The sequence below is a fragment of the Lichenostomus cassidix genome, chromosome 1, assembly GCF_008360975.1.
Source record: "Lichenostomus cassidix isolate B80296 chromosome 1, HeHo_3.0, whole genome shotgun sequence".
NCBI lineage: Eukaryota > Metazoa > Chordata > Aves > Passeriformes > Meliphagidae > Lichenostomus > Lichenostomus cassidix.
The window spans coordinates 55,473,661-55,492,984 of record NC_139479.1 but is presented as its reverse complement, the minus strand read 5'-3'; the positions used below and the strand labels follow the sequence as shown (position 1 = coordinate 55,492,984).

The window sequence follows — 19,324 nt, the reverse complement described above, 5'->3', positions numbered from 1 at the left end:
GAGTTTTATTGCAAAACAAAATAGTTTATGTAATTGCATATTTGGAATGCTTGTACTTTGCATTCTTTGAAATTTGTCAGTCTTCACAAAGACTATCTCAGGGTTTTATTTTCATTACTGTCTTGCATTTGAAACCAAACTCTATTTCAGTTTTAGACGCTGAATAAAAGCTTGTAGTGATTTATTGTACAATAGGAGAGAAACCAAATTTTTGCTTGTTGGGTACAGTTAATTTTGATTAGAAGATTCTTCAAGAGTGCACAGTGATTCGAACCTGAGTGTCGTCATTCCTAAGCAGTGCTGTGGTCTGTTCAACTGATGGAGAGACATAGGTCCACACGCAGGCTCTTTCCTTCACATCTTTGTGGTGATTGAAAAGTAGAGTCCCAGCCTATACTTACAGCAGAGTGATGCGAGATGTACAAGATGTCTGTGCTGGAGGAGGTGAGGGGCTCCAAATAGACCTCAGAACACCTAAATGTCATTCTTACCTCTCAGCATTGATGCAAAAGGAGACCTTGGATGGGCAAAGCTGAAAGAGCAGATGTAAAGAGGCAGGGATTTTCTCACTCTCAGCATGCTTGGGAGCTGCAGCCCCTGGGAGTTGCAGTGATAATTTTTCCCTCAGGGAAAGGCAATAGCTGTTTCCTACCGCTGTTGGAAACCCTGAAGAATTGCTACAACCTATCTAGAGCTCTGTGGTATCTGGACACCAAACCAGGGAATATTTGTCTTGGTGACATTTGAGTGATGATATCTCAATGTTATTTTCCTGTATTGCAACTCTTTGTTCACCGTGGCTGCTGTGTTGCTATACTGCATAGGAAAAATCTTTGTCAAAACTGGGCCAGTTTTAACACTGGGCAGTGTTAATCTGCCTCAGAAACACCTCAGAAACACCTCTAAGCCACATACCTCATCACCTGGCCTTTTGGGGGCACTCCTGCTATTTGCTGCTGTTACTGTACAACAAATAGTAAAAAGATTTTAGCTATGGGAAGAAGGCAGTGGCTATCTGCATCAACAGATACATTTGAAGGATGCTGACATGATCAGAAAGAATCCAGTCTAGCTGAACCCTTTTTAAATGAGGCTAAAATTCACCTGTGTTGCTCGCAGCCATCCATTCCAACTTTGTCTAATCCCTTATACATTAGTAGACCTATTATTATTTATTATTATATAATCATTATACATTATACATTCTATATTATACATTATATACTCTAATTTGGTGGTGGTGCATTCCTGCCTGTCACTTCATGCTCCATTGCCATCCCCACATAAGTAGGCATTCCTTTGACTCGGCCCAAATCCCCTCAATATACCCTGATTTTCAGACACAATCACGTAATGACTTATGCATCATTTTACAGCTCAGCATAAAAGGATCATATGGAAAAGCAGAGAAGCAAAGCCTAAAATAAAGATTTGTAGATAAGAGAATCACACAAGAGGGAAGAGATTGCCAATTTCCAGACAAAGCTTCTCAAACAGGAATGCTTTACATTAAACTTTCTGTTTAATGTATTTGTTGAAAAATACCAGTAACCTTCAGAGAAAGAACCAAAACTTCCTCCCTGTGTTCTTGCAGAATGCCCTGAACACTTCCTGTTTTAGCACTAGGAGGTTGGGCAGGTTTTTTTCTTTTTTAACATGTTCTCTTGGTAAGAACAGAAATGTAAACTTTGAAAAGTCATTCTATTCCTTCACCACTGACAGGATTATTTTTAACAGTTAAAAAATAATAATTTTAGAAGAAATAGCTATATCAGAGAATGATCAAAATAACTCTAAAAAATATTCCATTTCTGTATGGCAAAATGGCTTTCTTATGACAAATCAGCATTGCTGTTTTGCTTGGGTAAATCAATTCATAAGAAAAATATAAAATTTAAATATAGAATGATTTATTTTTAAATTATAAACCATATGTTTTGGCTTTAAATGAATGTGCAATAATCCTTCATTGCCTCACAAATATATTTTTGTTTTTCCTTCAGTTTGTAACTCACAAATGATAACATTTTCGAAATAACACCCTTCTTTTCTCTTACAGGGCTATAATAAGAAAAATAGCAAGACACAATTCCATAGAGATATAGCTTGAGAAGTTAAGCAGTTTGAGACCTTTCAGACTGTTTTATTTTCTCCTGAAATTGATTTTGCAATCAGAAATGTATTTGTTGTAATCTTGTTTATTTTTGAAAAATGTACATTAAATCCTATTTTCCTGAATATGGTGGAAAATAAGAAACAGGAGACACATCTTTCACCTGATAACATTTTACCCTGAGTTCTTTCATTTGGGTTGCTCTCTGACTTAATTCTCTTGCTGTTTCCTGTGTTTTCCTTCTGGTGTACACACATGCAGACATAGTATTTTCAACTCTGGTCATCTATTGACACTTAATCTGAACTTTGAACACGAGTCCTGCTGTGTATGCTGTATGTCCTATGTCCTGTATGCAGCTGAGGAATTTGGGTTTGTCTAGTTTGGAGTAAAGGAGGCTGAGGGGTGACCTCATTGCTCTCTGGAGCAGCTTCCTGAAGATGGAAGTGGAGAGGGAGGTTCTGATCCCTTCTCCCTCAGACCCAGTGATAGGATAGAAAGGAATGGTTCAAAGCTGCATCACAGGACGTTCAAACTGGACACTAGGAAGCATTTCTTCATGAGAGGGTGGTCAAACACTGGAACAAGCTTCCTAGAGAAGTGGTCAATTGCCAAAGCCTCTTAGCATTTGGACAATGCCCTTAATAGCATGTTTTAACTTTTGGTCAGTCCTGAACTGCTCAGCCAGCTGGACTAGATGACTGTCTTAGGCTCCTTCCAACTGAACTTTCCCATTCTAAGGTACTATTGCTCTCTGTCATCAGTAAAACAATTAGAAATTGTATTGCTTCTTTGTTTGGCTTAAATGAAATAGCTAGCTTTGCTAACCACATCAGCTTTCTAAAATCTGTGCTTCTACATCAGCTAAAGACCTAACAGTCATAAACCATTCAGCCTCCTGCATAATAGATGAATTGTGACAAAACATTAAATTTGAGCTTTTCCATTGAGGTATTTGCCTTCCTTATGTTTTTATGGCATTTGGGGCAGTGGAAAAGATCGAGACTTGAGTGTGTACAATGCTGATTAATACTATGTCATGTCATACCATGTTTCAGAAAGAAAAGACTCTCACAGGCAAAAATGAATTATTAAACATTAAATAAAAAGACGTGGCAGTACCCTAACCCAAAAATCAGAACCTTTTTGAAGAAACTCAGCTTCAAACTTTAACTTCGTTTTTAGCACTAGGTTGAACTTTTTTACTTTGGTTTATAGCAATAGACGAGACACTGTCATAAATAAAGAGGAACTGTTTAAAAAAAAAAACAACTTATAAACAGCCACAGGCAATTTCAGAAGTATCATTCCCAACTGTTTTAATAAAAACATCCTAGCAGATTTTCAGTTGCCAAATTTGTTTAATGCCATTCTGAAATTGGGTAGAAGTTTGATTGAGTTTATTCTTCAGTCAGGATAAAATTAAAAACCTGTTAAGCACATTTTAGATCTGGTAGCTCAAATAATTAGGTTCACAAGGCAAAACACAGGTCAGTGAGGAGTTTTATGGATCAGATGTGTTCATAACCTTTGCAAGAGCAATCTACTTGACTGAACACTGCATGTGCAACAGATCCATTAGAATCATTTCCAGACACTGTAAATATATTTTGGAAGGTTTAAAGGTACTTAATATAGATGTTGTTGAAATGTCTAATACCATTTGCAGTATTCCTTGTATTATAGTGATACAGCTTTTATTAGTTCCAAAGTTCAACCGCACTACCTCTTACATACTGATTCCCAAATCTAAGAGCATTGTTTATATCTGTCACTGTCTGACATCTTGAATTGTCAGGATGCCAGCTGAATCCATGTATGTAATCATGCTTCATTGGAGGAGATAATGGCAGAGAGCCTGAGCTGCAGAAAGCAACAGGAAAAGACAGAAGACTGTTTCTGCACTGCTTGGCAAGTGTGATGCCCCAGCAATGTTTCAGGGACTCCTGGATAAGACATTAATGTCATTATGGTTATGTATTGACATCTTGACAAATGCTACTTTGTGCATACATCTTACAGACTGAACATGTAGGAAGAACAGGAATTCTTTTTCAAAAGTTATTCAGGGTAATTGGAATTAATTTCCGCCCTTCTCTGTAATTAAAAGTTAGAAATGAGGAAAACTACTGAGAATAACTTTTGAGAAATTAAAAAAAATTAGAAGATGTATATACATGTCTGTTACTGGAATATCCAGTTTTACCCACAAAGTGGCTAGGGAAATCTTTCTTATGCTCAGCTTGAGAACATGAAGCTACATGTTCTTGAGAACATGAAGCACATATTTTTTTAGAATTGTGACTTTTGGAATACTCTCATTTGGTATAGAGCAAATTAAGGATGCTACAAAGATGATACACAGCTATGGTGGGTTAAGCCATGGCTAACAATCTCCTACTGAGTTGCTCTCTCCTTGCTCCTCCTCAGGGGGACAGGATGGAAAAATAAGGAGAAAAGAAGAACTCATGGGTTAAGATGAGGGCAAGGAGACTGCTCACCAGTCACTGTTGTGGGCAACACAGACTTGATTGGGGGAAAATTAGTTAATATTAACAATTAAAATAGAGTAGGGTGATAAGAAAAATGAACAAAAAGCAAAGCACTTTTCCCACCACCCTCATCCCCCTTTTTCCCAGGCTCCACATCATTCTTTTATTTCCAACTCACTATTGCCCCCAACCTGGTGCAGAAAGAATGGGGTTTGCAGGCAGTCCATAGGAGCTACACTTATTCCACCTTCCTCCACTTACTTTTTCTCTGCTTCAGCATGTGCCCTTCCATGGACTGGAGTCCTTCAGGGTAAATCTGCTTCTGCATGGGCTCTCCAGGGGCTGCACACTCTACAGGGAGCAGGATCTCAGATTAACACTTCTGCAAGCATCTGAAGATAGAAACTCTGATATAACTTTTTATGTGAGCAAAGCTACAGATGATGCCATTTTGTGGCCATCTCTGTGGGTCTAGTTTTCAAGAGGGTTAAAAACTAATGGGGGTGGGATAATTTGAACATGTTTAATCACTGGTATAGTTGGCACTCCTTATGCTGCTATGGTTTTGTTTGCACACCTCAAGTTTGTTTGTTTGTTTGTTTTTAAATAAATGAAGACAGAAATTGTAGTCAATGAATGACGATCTACCTCCAGTCTTGGGTGGACCTGTAACAAGGAAGGGTGTTTGTTATGGAAACCCAGGAGGAAAGACACTTCAGCCTGTGAGAAAAGAAAATATGCTGGAAATTGGAAAAGGAGATGCTTACCAGCTGAACGGACTTACATAAATGCCCATGAGTAAACAATTATTCACAGTCTTTGAAGATGGCCAAGTCAGAGATTTGGAAGCACATGGTCATTGGAAGAGGATGTTTCTGTGAGACCAGCAGTGGCTATTTGTTCAGTGTGGAGTGGTTGAGGTTATGCTGCTTTTTTTGTCTGTTGACTTCAAAAAAATCAGTTTGGAAAAGTATTTTAACCAGTAATGGGGTGAAACATAAGTGCCTGAGGATCAGAATCAGACTGAGATTTCTTTAGCTGCAAGGACAGATCGTCTTTGTTGCTTGTCCATACATTTATTTTAATAAGTGATAGGGCCTCATGAATCCATGCGATGGCCCATGTGGAATATCAGTGTTATCCTTGCTTTCCTGTTCCAGAGTATGAAGCCATAATGTTGCCTTGACTGAGCACGTGGCAAGGGGTTATCTGCTGTAGTTATACTCTACAAAAGAGAGAATAAGATGATTTTGTGAGCTATCTGCCAGGTTGCAGAATTTAATTTGCAAGACCAAACTTCTGCAATATTGTGTTTATGTTGCAGTGCCATTTACTGTTTAATAGAAACATTCAGAATGCTCTAGTTCCATCTGTTATAAATAGTGAAAGCTGATAAACACTCTGCAAACACAAGATGCAGCTTTGTGGCAAATTATGTTTAGTACAGACCCCAAACATAAAGCAAGATTTATAATTTTTGCATAGCTCTTTTTTTTAATTTACTCTACAGTAATTACTCTAGAGCTTTAAGTAGATACATAAATAACACTCAAAGTTTTACATTAAGTTATTGTGTGAGAAGACAGGGACAAATATATGCACACTCACATAAACACATTTCACACCTTCAGCTGTACTGCAGTTACAAGTCTTATTATGGCTGCAGAATCTTTGATATTACTACTTGCAAATACATTTTTTATCAGATAAATACAGTTGAAAGACAAGCCCACAAGCTATTATGCATTGTATGGACAAAAATCTCACTTTTCAGTTAAGAAAATGGAGATGAACCAGATGAGTAGGAATAGAATTGCAAAGGACTCTGAGATGAATAGCCAAAGATGAAACTACTGCTGTTCCCTACTCTCAGGAGAAAGGGAGAAATTGTGTAGCAACAGAGAGAGTTGAGTCACTGAACAAGACTTTTAGAAGGTGTGGGTGAGCTGTTGTAGCAAGAGAAGGTTTCTGGTAATGCTATTTGGGTGTGATCACTTTATCACCTGCCAAGACTGAAAACCAAATCATTATACACATTTCAAGAAAAACAAACTCTCATTCTGAAACACCTCACACAGTCTACAAAGACACTTGAAAAGACAGAGTTTAAGTTTTCTTTTGCTCAAGCTGGATTTCAGCAGGTGACTCATGCATCCACTCCAAAAGTGGAAGAAAGACTTTTTGTTTCTTTATTTTTTTTAAGCCAATATATTTCAAGGAAATTAACTGGACAAACCTCACTGCAGCACTGTAGTAATTAAGACTAGTAGGTATTTCATCTGCTGCAGAAAATGTTTTTTTTTCCCAGTCAAGTTGCCCAGCTTTCACTTTGCTGCCCTTTCTAGGACTTATTCACACCATCTAAAACTTCCTGTCTGTGTGAGCAGATGATGCAATAGATTGGACTTTTTGAAAGCTAAGGTGAAACAGTTGCTTTGGGAAAGAGGAGTAAAAAGTTCTGAGATTAGGTTTACATATCCACCTCCTCAATTACATTTGATCTTGGAGCTATTAGCAGAAGACATATTTTTCCCCCTTCCCGGGGTGTCATCCCTGTGCAAGGCACTTTCATATCCACAGCCTTAGTTGAGAAACCTACACTGCACATACATTCAGTTTTATATTCTGTTTTCCCCATTGTTTTAAGTATTGACTTCTCCTGTCAATACAGAGACATGACTTTGGTGTGACCTTCAAATTGGAGAGGAAAACAGCAAAGAAGATGTATATATTTACAACACACTAGCCAATGTAACTGTTGTTTAATCCATTAACATGTTTATTTCTCACTTTTTGCCACAATAGAGTATATTTGGTTTCTGCAATAAAAGTGCAGCATTTTAGGAGTCACATGGAAAGGGGAGATTTGCTTGGCCTTTAGTGTTTGATTTGTCTGTCAGTGCCCCAGGAAAGCCAAGACCCTTGTGCCTGACCAGTCTGTCAGCGTCCTGTTGTGAGGACCTTTTACTAAGCAGTGCTGCTGGATCAGAGGGTGGTTTGACTGACTTGGTCAGGGACACACATGGACAGCATAAGGGAGAGCCCCCAGAGAATCTTCCACTTTATTCCAGTAGTTCTTCTCTGCCAGCAATTCCCAGTGCCCATGAAAGACTCACACCAACTGTTTATGGAATAACACCCTTTGTTAATATAAAATTGTGACAGGTTAATGTTTGGGGATTGCCTGCGATGGTATCTGACTGCAACAATGTATTCAAAGCAATGCACAGACAAATTCTAATCCCCAATAAAAGTATTCAGTACACATTGATTATGGTTCCTACACAATAGGCATCCCTGCAGGGGAGAAAACAGGCTCAGCCCATCAACTGATCCCAGCAGTTACTATGGAATCTTCCTTGACTTTTCCCCATTCTCAACTTAGTTTTATATATTTATTTATATTTAGGTGGAACTTGATTATTTATATTTAGGTGGAATTTGAGTGACTCTATTCATACCTACCTTTGTTACTGATTGGTATAAAATTCTCTCACTTTGCTCTTAAAGTTACAGGCAATAAAATATAGAGCACTTCCTCAGGGAGGGGTGGTGATACCTTGGGGGTGAGTAACTTTGGGATAGAGGTGAAAGTTAATATTACAATTAGGCTGTAATGAACCAAGTTGATCTGAGGAGAGTGATTTCACCAGAGTTGCTGGCTTGGCAGCAAGACACCTTCTCCTATTTCCCCTGACTAGGAGCTGCTGTGGGATTTATCAGCTGCAAAGCACCATAGAGTTCCCTTTCTGCAAGGGTTTCAGCAGAGTCTTGGCCACAGGGTTTTCACTCTGCTCCACCCTCTGTTCCAGCTCCCTCAGCAGGTGTTTATGGGTGCAGATTGGGTGAGTGAGGAATCTTGGTGGAATAGGTTTTAAGCATGGTGACCACATTCCATCCAGAGAGTAGCAGCTGCATTTTACCCTATAATTTCCATACTGTTACACCTTCTGTTAGGATGTGAATACAACTTCTATGTTTCCTCGAATTTTACTCCCAACCATCTTTCCTCATTAGGTATATCAAGTCAGAACATATAACCAGAAAGTGTCCTTAATCTGGAATATAGTAAAGTGCCAAGGAAAAAGATTTCTGTTGGACAGACAAAAACCTGTCTGTCTGGAAGGTTTTATCCCAGGTTTATACCAGGTTTTATCTGTCTTATCCCTCTGGCCATGATTTCTTTCTCATGGAATTTTTAAATGTGCATTCTTCTCATTCTTTCTTTGTGACCTTTCTCATAAGGACAAGCATTTTCTTATCTTTTTCTTCCTAGAGTCAAGTTAATTTAATTTACTGATCATATCAAAGGCCTAATTCTTATGTATGTGTATTTCACTAGATTAGTTTAACTGGGTGTAAAAGAATGTTAAGTAAAGATAATAGGATGATTCTTTTGAACACAACAGGTACAAATTAAGTTGTTAACTATATTATATACCTTGCATTGCTTATCATGTCTGATAAGCAAGCTCAATAACATTTAGCTTTGGCACAACCTGTAGCTTCATCAAGAACATAACTCTTCGGACCAATTTTTAGTTGCAATGAAAGCAAAAAGGAAGGCTTCTGATTCAGAAATTGGTTTTGCCCATGGTTCTGCTTCTTCTCAATCATCTGCTCTCCACCTGCCTTGGAGAAAAGTCAGTATTTTATGCAGGAGCTACCACTACATTGCTGGCAATTATGGCATGATCTAGTCTGAGGAACTAAAACTTGTCTATTGTGTAGAACTGAAATTTGCACTAGTTTATCATGTCAGATTGTGGATTAAGCGAAGTAGTTTAGTTCAAACAGTAGAGACAGGGATGGCCAAGACAAGCACAATGGATGCTTGGATGAAGTGGACATTCAGCTCTTGTCTGCTGAGTAGCATTTCATTTATATGAATCAGCACCCTGATAAAAATCTCTGTTCCGGCTGAGTATCCTCTAAGGTCTGCAGAGAAAGGTCTGCATTTCAAGCCTAAATTAGAGCATAGCTTCTGTTACACCACTGAATTAGGCCAGCCAAGCTAATTAATTAGTCATAGAGTCAGAGTCATGTAAACTGGAAGGAACCTTTCTCTGGAATGGATCAGGTCTAATCCACCCTTCACAGTAGGTCTGGCAGGTTGCTCAGGTGACCCAGTTGAGCTTTGAGTATTTCTAAGGGTGATGGTTCCTATCAGTGCAGATACCTGCGGCTCTCTACCTCCAGTAGGAGCAATTTTTCTTTTTTCTCTTAATATTTTACCAGAATTTCCTTTGTAGCAGTTTGTGTTCACTCCACCTCATGCTTTCACTCTGCACCTTCAAGGAAACTTCAGCTTCATCTTCCCTACACCCACCAGTGGGGATTTGCAGACAACAACTTCCCCAGCCTTCTCCTGGCTAAACAAAGTTTCAGTTCTTTTAAGCTTCTCCTCATAAGTCATATACTTCAGGATTTAATCACTCAGAGTAGATAAATGGTTTATCTACACTTGTATGTTACACATCATATTGAGTTCAGCTCTTGGAATTCAAGTCCTAGACATATAGCAAATTTATCTTCGTGTTCAGGAGACAGAGGAGCCAAAACAAATTACAAGTTTTATCTTAGATGCATGTAAATTTTCAGGATAACCTAATACCTGAAGTGTCTGAATTAATTGCTGTGATCCTTAGACAAATTAATGAAGGTGCATTTCTATGCACATATATGGCATTACTTCAGAGATGAGTAAGGAATAATACTATTTTCTTCTGTCTAGTCTTTAAAAATATACAGAAAAGACTTGTAGCTTTCTTCAAAATCTTTTTCAGTTTGGTGAGATTTTGAAATCTGTACCTTAAATCCGGAAGAAGTTAATGAGTTTAATTTAATAAGTTTAGGCAAGAGGAAAGTCAGTGGTTATTTGATTTGATTGTACAGTGGTATGAGACACATCAGACAACAGTAAGACAACATATAAAAGTTCTGTATTTGGAAGACAAATATATAAATTCAAGCTAAAATAATGTACATAATTTCAGCATGATGGCAATTTACAATCACAACAACATATCTTGGGACTTAATGAATTTATCACTATGTTAAGCTTTTAAATTATGATTGTATGTATTTCTAAGAGATGTCCTCCAGCCCAGTCAGAAATTATAGGTCAAGAGTTACTGAGTGAAGATTAGTGACCTCTATTATGCAGAAGCTCAGATTAAACTGACTGCATAGTTATTTCAAGTTTTAAGTCTGTGGACCTATAAAACAATCAAAACAATGTGCTACAAGGTTAATCCCCAATGGCTTCCTAGACTGGAAGAAGCACTTTCCTTTGGTGTTAGACACTGCCATCCTCTCCATTTTACAAATTTGTAATCACCTGCATTCATTATTGCAACATCTGTTCAAAAGATGGACTGTCTTCTTTGGATATTTCAATGTGGGTTGTATCTCCTATTGCAATGAACTAGATTTTTTTAGGGCAGTTTCTGACCACAAAGTATGATGAAAATGAAACCCATTAAATAATCTAGGTGGATTAGAATCCTTAATAACATTTCACTTTCAGATCCTTTGAACTTACATTTCATTTCTTGAATCTACTGTATATGAAATTCTACAAAACAAACAAAACTGATGCATGTAACTTCAGAAGAGAATTGTGTTCCAAATCTAGGAAATAATTTGTCTTTCTCCTCTTAGAGAAATGTGGAAGCAGAGAAACATTTAAATCACCCATGGAAAGCTCTTAGGGCAATTATGAGCTAAAACTTATGCACTTCATCTTTCAGTTCCTAGTCAGAAAAGCATTAGGTTTCAATTTTACATGGTTTTCTCTAGAAAACCCTCTCTTTTCCAATGGAACTCCTCCTGCTTTTCACGACTGGGCTTTATTGTCCCTGGAGCTGTTCCTTCACTTCTGGAGTAGCATACCATGTGCATTCTTCAGCCTCCTTACACAACAGGTTGCAGTAAATCTCCAATCTAATATCCTAAACCCTTTTTTTAATGAGGCGTAGAAATAAGTTTTCCTTCAGTAAGTGATCCTTCCTTAGCTTTCCAAAAGCACAATCTAAGTTGAGAAACCTAAAATAAATTGTATGCATGTTCTGTAGAAATCCTCTAAACAAAACCGACACTTTATAGCAGTAATAATTTCTTACTTGCAAGTGTTTCAGAAGACTCCCACAGCAGCAGGTGTTAAGGAAGTATCCATCTGTTCTTGTTTCTCTGCACAGAAGTATATTGAATAGATAAGAGTTTCTAAATGTTCAGGGTTGTCATTAAAATGGGTTAGCTGTGATCGTCACTTAAGGCATTCCTGATATTGAAATTAAAATGAAGACAATCTCTGGCTCTGTTGCAATTTGAGAATGCGATCAATGGTTCCCTGAAGAAACATCCTGTCAACTGAGCACTTTTTAAATTATCTTCTGAAAACCACTTCAATATTCCTGCGACTGAACTGGAAATGCTGTATCAGCAACATTACTGTTCTCTGAAAATATGGATCAAACCCCAGCTGTTGCAGATATGTTAATTGATGAATAAAGTTAAGAGATCTGAAGCCTTTATACTACACTTGAAACTTACGTTTCTATTTAAATATTGAAGGCTTTTCAGCTTTCTCCTCCAAATGCGAAAAATTACTTGAGTCACTTCTGAGGAAGGCTTCAGAATCTCTAAACTTGAATGCTACAGTATAAAGACCAGAGGACTTGGAGCTTCATCAACACAGCAGTGAAATCAGCATGAGAAAGGGGATATGGCAAACAAGCTGTGAAAAACAACACGTCAGTTCTTTTGGAGGTGAGACAGAAAATATACTGGGCAATAATATGAATGAAATCTACAAAACAGCTATAAACTTCTATACACTTCAAGGTGTTTTTATACCTTAGGTATTATATAAGCTACTACACTGTCATATATTCAGATCAGAAAATGGATTTTGACAAGTAATGTGGAAGTGTTAAGAATGAAAACTCCGTCTCTGCTCTTTCAGCATTGTACCCCACTCAACAGAAGGAAACAAAAGGAAGTTTTTGCATGTAGCACATAAAACTATTATAATATCTTTATAATTAAACCTAAAACAATACCAACTGAGGTATTAAGGCTTTGTATTAATGATTTGCAAAGTCTAGTAGCTTCCATCTAAGAAAATGCTAGCAGTATCTTGCTTGCCAAAGTTTGCTCTGCTTATTAAGTTTTCACATTCTAGATTTCAAGAAGGCACATTGCTTTAAGTCATTTTGCTATTTGTATGTGAATTACTTGGTCCAGATACTTGGCAGGCAAATATTCTCATACCATAATGGAGCAGTTCTGGTATTATCAACCACAACTGTCTACAGGTGAATCTATCCGTTAAGCTTCTGGATTTCAGCTTTGAAATCATCAGTTGAAAAAAAATAATACAGACCTCCACATCTCTCAAAGAACCCTCTCAAACAAATAATAGCTGGCCAGCCTTCAGTTGATATGAGATCTTTCCAGATTTGAAGTCCAACCTTAAATGAGTTGTAAACTTCACATTGAATTTTTGCGGTTTATGCAATCTTTTTCATTCCTTGTCTGTTAACTGTACTGAGATTGTTAGATCTACAGAACTGTGAGTAGAGGAAACTGGGGTTTTTTTTGAAAATAGTTTGTTTGCAATTTTATAGCTGATAAGTGGTAGAATTTTGAGAACAGCATTGTTATCCAGGAAAAAAAAAAGGCAAACAAAAAACAACCCACCCTACTGCGATCTGGACAGCAGAGCATGTGATATACTAATTTGTTTGATGGAAAAGTATAGATTGCATGCTAGGATTGTTTTGGCGCTCGGCATTTTGCTAAGCCACCTGCCAGGTTAAGCCACTCTAATCATGTAACCATGGCAATACTGCTGGCGTCAGCATGAAGAACTGATTTGTGCAGCCAGTAAGGACTGGGCACCTTAATGCATTAACTGGAGCTGTTAGGAACTGTTTGGAAATAAATATGTAAAATAGGTATAAAAGGTTCTTTTAGATTATTTAGTGTTTTGCTTCAAGCAATATTTGTTAACAGCAGGCCACCCTGTTTATCGGGCAAAGAGAACATGGTTGTAAGCACTGAAATAGATAACAAACTGCTGGTAAATAACTGCTGGTGGATTCTCCTCTGCTGCTTTGCTTTTTGTGCTTTGATAGGAAACAAGTATTTCATTTTTAGCAGGAAGTCTTAGTCCGTGTTTGTGCTCTGCTGAGGCAAACTGGCAACTTACAGCAGTAACTTTAGAAAATCTGAAAATAAGACAAACCCAACAAAATTTGAAAGTTTTAATTACGTTCTATAAAGACGGTCAGCAAGTTAGTCAAAGTGTTGCTACCATACATTATATCTCTTCTTCCTAGCCCTTGATTGTTTTCTAATGCTTTTCCCACACATACATTTCCTGTCCCTCTCACATTTGCCTTTCATATGCCCCTCAGCTATGTGTTTTCCTCACACCTTTAATTTGCAGCTACACTGCTCCACAAGTAATGGGTTTGTTTTTTTCCAGAGAGGCAATGATCTGATGATATACTGTCTCCAGCATCAGTGCTGACTTAATTAATTTCTACCCTATGTCAACAAGGTGCAGGACTGTAATGTGAATCAGACCAGAAAAGAGATCCACTTCAAAGTAAAAACTTCAGCACCCTTTCTCTCCAACTTCCCTTTTTTCAGCCAAGTGCCTGGTTCACACAGAAACCCCACAAGCATAAGCATATGTAAACATAATTAAAGAAATGTCTCAGTGAATTTTACAGAGGGTGGAACAGAGTACTGATTACTTCTGATTTTGTGGCCATATGAGGGAAAAAGATACTCATAAAATCTGTATTCACTCTCCAACCCAAAAGCCTCATTTGCAAGAGAAGAAAAAGGGAGTCCTTAATGACCTCTCTACACATTTTTATGTTGTGTCTACTTTGGTTTGCTTACTAGCAGCATTACTTGATGTATTATTTTCATTATAAGACATTATTTCCATTCACTGGATCTTATTTTACTGGTCTGAATTGCACTTGACACAGGTAGCCCAAATTGTTGCTCTATGCAGTAGCCCAGTTGTTGCCAATTTTTCTTTATTCTCCCAGTTTTTTATGGTCTTCCTCCACAACTTTTTCTTCTAATCTCTCATTCCTCCATTTTTTCTGCTTTTGGTAATTTTTCATGGTGAGTGCCAGTTTTCAGTGGTTTGCTAATTTTCCAAACAGCACTGTGCTTTCTGGAGTATATTTGTGTGCCCCAGACTGGCAACTGTTGGACTCTGTACAGAACAGTTGCTGCATTAACACATATATTGTTTTTTTACTAAATCATAATTTTTTGTAGGCTGTGAAAAAGTGCAATTATGATTATGTACTGAAATAAAGGAATGACAATTTTTAAAACAACAGTGCCAACAGGAGCCCACTTGAGGATGTAGGGCAATGAATCTTTTTTAGTCCCTGAAGCTCTTCACTTTGCTCTTATGCCCTGTTGCTGTATGGACTCCATTTGAAATGTCTGAGCTAGTCAGGATAAATATCCAGGCCAGGAAAGTTCCAAGTGTATCCTTGTAAATAGTGAGAAATTGTTCAGGGCTCTAGCATTTCTATTTCTTTTCATCCTTCATCTTTGAGAACAGCAAAATTTAATCAAAAAGTAAGCTAAGCATAGTTGGAAAAAGAATATGTTGCTTTTAGTAACTTAAAATATGTAAGCATGCTTTGAGGATGATTCTATAGTTTTGTAATTCCCTTCATAATACTGCAGTTACTCAGAAAATAGGGCCCAATTCCCTCCTGAAAGAAGATTAAAAACCTACCATGAAGATCAGATGATTCACATTCTTTTGGTTTCTTGTGTTTTGCTAACAGGCAGGAAAGAAAAAACACAGATGACAGTACAACCAAAATCAACAGAGACAGAAGAGTTACACAAATAAAAGCAGAATTGGAAAAGAAAGGAACTGAATCACTCATAAGTGAAGGTCAGCAAACAGCATGACCAGTTGTTGCACTTGATTGTTAGAAGGATTGATTTTGCTGCTTCTTGAAAGTTCTTAAGAAATCTAGTATTTTTCCAAACTGTATTGCTTTGGGCCTGCAGACTACAGGGGAAGGGCAGTGATAGGCAAAAACTGCCACATCTGAATAGGAAAGATGCCTAACAGTATATTTTTGCTGCCAGGAAATAACAAAGAAACATTCTTGCCTGTTTAGTGGGTATTAAATCATGGATAAAAGTCAACTGCTTATCTGGAGCCTGGCATAGATTTCCAATAACTCACTTTTCCTCAAGCACAAACATACAATAGCACTTGAGGAAAACCACAGAGTGAATATTTTATAATCCAAAAACAATCTTTTTAGATTTCCATGAGAAAAAAAAAAAACCACTTATTTATTCAGCCTTTTTCTCTCACCGTGCAATTAAGTCAAGTGCTGACACAGATTACTGGGTCATTTATGCCCCAAACTGTTCAACAGATATGATGTCTTCTGGTATTGTGGATATACAAAATGAAAACTTTATGGCTTTTAACAGTAATAATAGCAAACCCAACATACAGATTTACTACACAGCCATGTATACATGGTATATCAGTAACAGGTAGTGCTGTGTAATAGGTGGTCACAGTAGTCACTGTTTTGCTGCACAGCTGTGCTCTCCAATCTAATTTGTGTTTATAGTTAAGGACATACTCTGTTCATGTACTATGCAGGATGGTGGTGTCTGTGCCTGTGTGGCTCTGATGGGCTGATCTACAGGCTTCCATTACCTTGGTGTTTGGGGTGTTGCTGTTCTACCCTAGAGAATTTGGCTTAGTTTTAACAGGGATGTCCATGTGGCTGGACAGGCAACCCTACGGTGTTCCACCCATCCCCACCCTGCAGGTTGTTTACATCCTGCTGAAAGCCCCCTGACACTGTGTGAGGTGTCCTCTGGCATGGCACTCAGTCCACAAGACCCTTAGCACAGCTGTGAAGGCTGTAAAAGTGCTGTCCTGAACTTGTCTACTCATATATAGGCCGCAATTTCTCAGCATGCAGCCCTTCATGAACAGTTCTGCCCAGTAGTGCTCATAAGTATTGACCTTAATTTCACCAAGATGAGCTTTCAACTTGAAAGCCAGGGATGCACGAGGGAAGCAGAAGTCTGCAGAGAGGACCAGACATTCCCTACCTGCTCTCCTTCTATTTGAGGGCACTGTTCTGTCCTGTACATGGAGTGACTGTATAGCCTCCAGCAGTGTCTCCACTGTTACTGAGCTTTGTTCAGTTGCATCACATGTACTGATTTCAGACACCAGGTGACAGCCAGTGGCACATTGACTTCTCCATGTAACATACCACGTTCATGGCTCTGGGATAGGAGCTCTCAGGAAGCAGCAAGCATGGGCTGCCCCACAAGGAAAGGAAGCCAGGAGCTGAGGGCACTAGCAAGGCAGGTAGGGCAATGACCCCACCCAGGAGGGCACAATCCCAAAGTACCTGAGCAGTTGCCACACTGTGGAGCAGGGTGAGGCAAGTATTCAGAATTAAAAGACATATCTGCGGTGCTGAAGCAGCTGCAAGGTTAAGTCAGCAAATCAAATCAGTGGTTCAGGATCAGCAAGGCACCTGGACTGGCACGGGCATACCTAAGATAAGTCTAAAGGATGGAAGCCTGAACTTCAAGGCAGCTCCCCAGCAAAGAGCAGGAGGCCCCCCGTGAGGCTTCCCATAGCTCCTTCTCACACAGCTCTCTCCCCAGCACCCTGATCCAAGGCTACAGCTGCTCCATATCAGAGCTGCAATGGAGGATGGGCAACCAAACCCCAAAGAGGGGGGAAGGGACTGCAGAGCCTCTTGGTGCACTCAAAGCCCTGACAACAACATGCTTATTTCCAGATTTTCATCCAGTCCAGAAGGTATCAGTCTCTTAAAAGTAATCTTGTTAGAGACAAGGCACAGCTGTTCAGGGCTGGGATGTTTACTGCAGCCCAGTAAAGCCTGCAAAGCCATATGCTGTTTGATCCTCTGCTCCCTGGCTATTTACCAAGTCAGTGTCCAGAGGGGCAGTAGGTTGAGCTGTGCCAGAGCGGCTGACAAACACCAGCCCTTCCGCTGGCCCATGAGGGGCCCTGAAAGTGTCATAATTATATGAGATTACATTCTGCAGTACTCAGTGATCCATCATACCCTAGTGATCATTGCAGTGGTTCATCTGCCCTTTTGGGTTTGAACTGCTGACATTTTGATAAGCAGCCATGCACAGACCTGACAACAGCATCATCGTGCCACATATAAATACCGCCATCCTGCCTTGCTGAATGTCCTGACAGAGTGATGCTGTCTTCTTGACCGACATAATGCCAGTATAAACTATACCTTTAAGGTGCCCATGGCTTGGCATACACTTAGTGATTTGCAGGAGAAAGTGGGGAGTGTGGTCAAACTGAAGGATTCCAGAAAAGGACACTCAGGTGACAAAATCAATTAGAGCAGCCTGACACAAATGTTAGTCTTGGCCTTAGTGGAAATCATCTCTCCTTACAACACCACCTCAACAACAGTCTGTGGCTATAGGTGGTGGTATTATGTCCAAGACTTCATAATCCTTTACCCTTTCGGTGTTGCATATGTACTTGCTGTTTGTCTTTCCTTTATCCTGCTCCTTTACAAGCCTCTCTTCTTCCTCTCACTCATGAAAAAAAATCTTTACTTCTATAGTTTTCCCTTTTTCTCTTTAGTCTGTAAAAAGTCAATTCCTTCTCCAGTTGCCATAACAGATGACAGCCATTTGATTGCCATAAAATATGACAGGTCTGGTTCCCCACCCCATTCCCCCCAGCAGCAATCACCAGTGTGAAACACTTGAAGTAACCAACTATTCCCTTTATCTACAATTTAGGGAAGTGCACGACAATTTAGGGAAGAAGGATGAGAAGAAAGACTGAGTGCTGACTACTGTCTTCCTCCTTCACATAAAACATATGCAATATTTTGGCTGACATGCAACAACATAGGTAATAAAGCTGATCCTTCTGACTGCAGTCAAATTCCTCAGCCCATCACAGGATGTGGAGAGAGAACCACTTTTGTTGAAACTCCAACACACTCCTACAAATACAGTGACCAGAAGGAAAGGCACTTTACCTTCAGTGCCCTGTTACTTTCAGCTACAGATCCAGGATAAGGATCATCTGCTTCTGCGTTCAGTAAGCAAACCTGTTACCTTCAGATAATGTAATGAAGAAAGTATATTCTATGGAAGACAAAAATTGAGACCAAAAGAGCATTTCTGCTGTTATGGGGACCTCTCAGTGGAGCTGGTGTTCAGAGTCTTCATCCCACTGTTATTGCTTTCAGCACATCAGGTTGGGGTGAATGATGCCATAACCCACAGTAAGTGTTACAGGTTTCTGCTCTCGCCCATTTCTGAAAGGTGCGGTCAAAAGTTTCAGCTCCCCAGTTTGTGAGCCTACTGCTAACCAAGAGGATTGGGCAGGAGATGAAGGCAGTAAGGATGAATCAATACAATAAATCAAAGAACCTGCAGGGCTGCTTCAAAAACTGGCTCTTGCTGTTTTGTGCTGTATGCTGGTTTTTTCTGTTAGAGTTCTATCTCACCAGAGGTGCTTGAGTAGACCAATCCTTTCAGGTACTTAATATTACAGAGCATTGTGAAATAACCTCTGGTATAGATTAAGTTGTCCCAGGTCACATGGGGAACAGTCAAACAGAACTGCATTTTAGGCAATTTGGACAGAAAT

At 39.0% G+C, this 19,324-nt stretch overlaps 1 long non-coding RNA gene across 2 annotated transcripts; it reads right to left on the bottom strand.

The window, feature by feature from the left end:
* Positions 1–4,298: 4,298 nt before the first annotated feature.
* LOC146444668 (uncharacterized) lies at positions 4,299–17,080 on the bottom strand. 2 transcript variants are annotated; one of them, XR_014850294.1, is made up of 4 exons: positions 16,753–17,080; positions 11,730–11,796; positions 5,390–5,830; positions 4,299–4,956 (listed from the first exon to the last, which is right to left on the bottom strand). It is a non-coding gene; the product is annotated as an uncharacterized LOC146444668 (long non-coding RNA). The 2 variants fall into 2 exon arrangements; XR_014850291.1 differs by lacking the exon at positions 16,753–17,080 and adding an exon at positions 15,392–15,680.
* Positions 17,081–19,324: the final 2,244 nt, after the last annotated feature.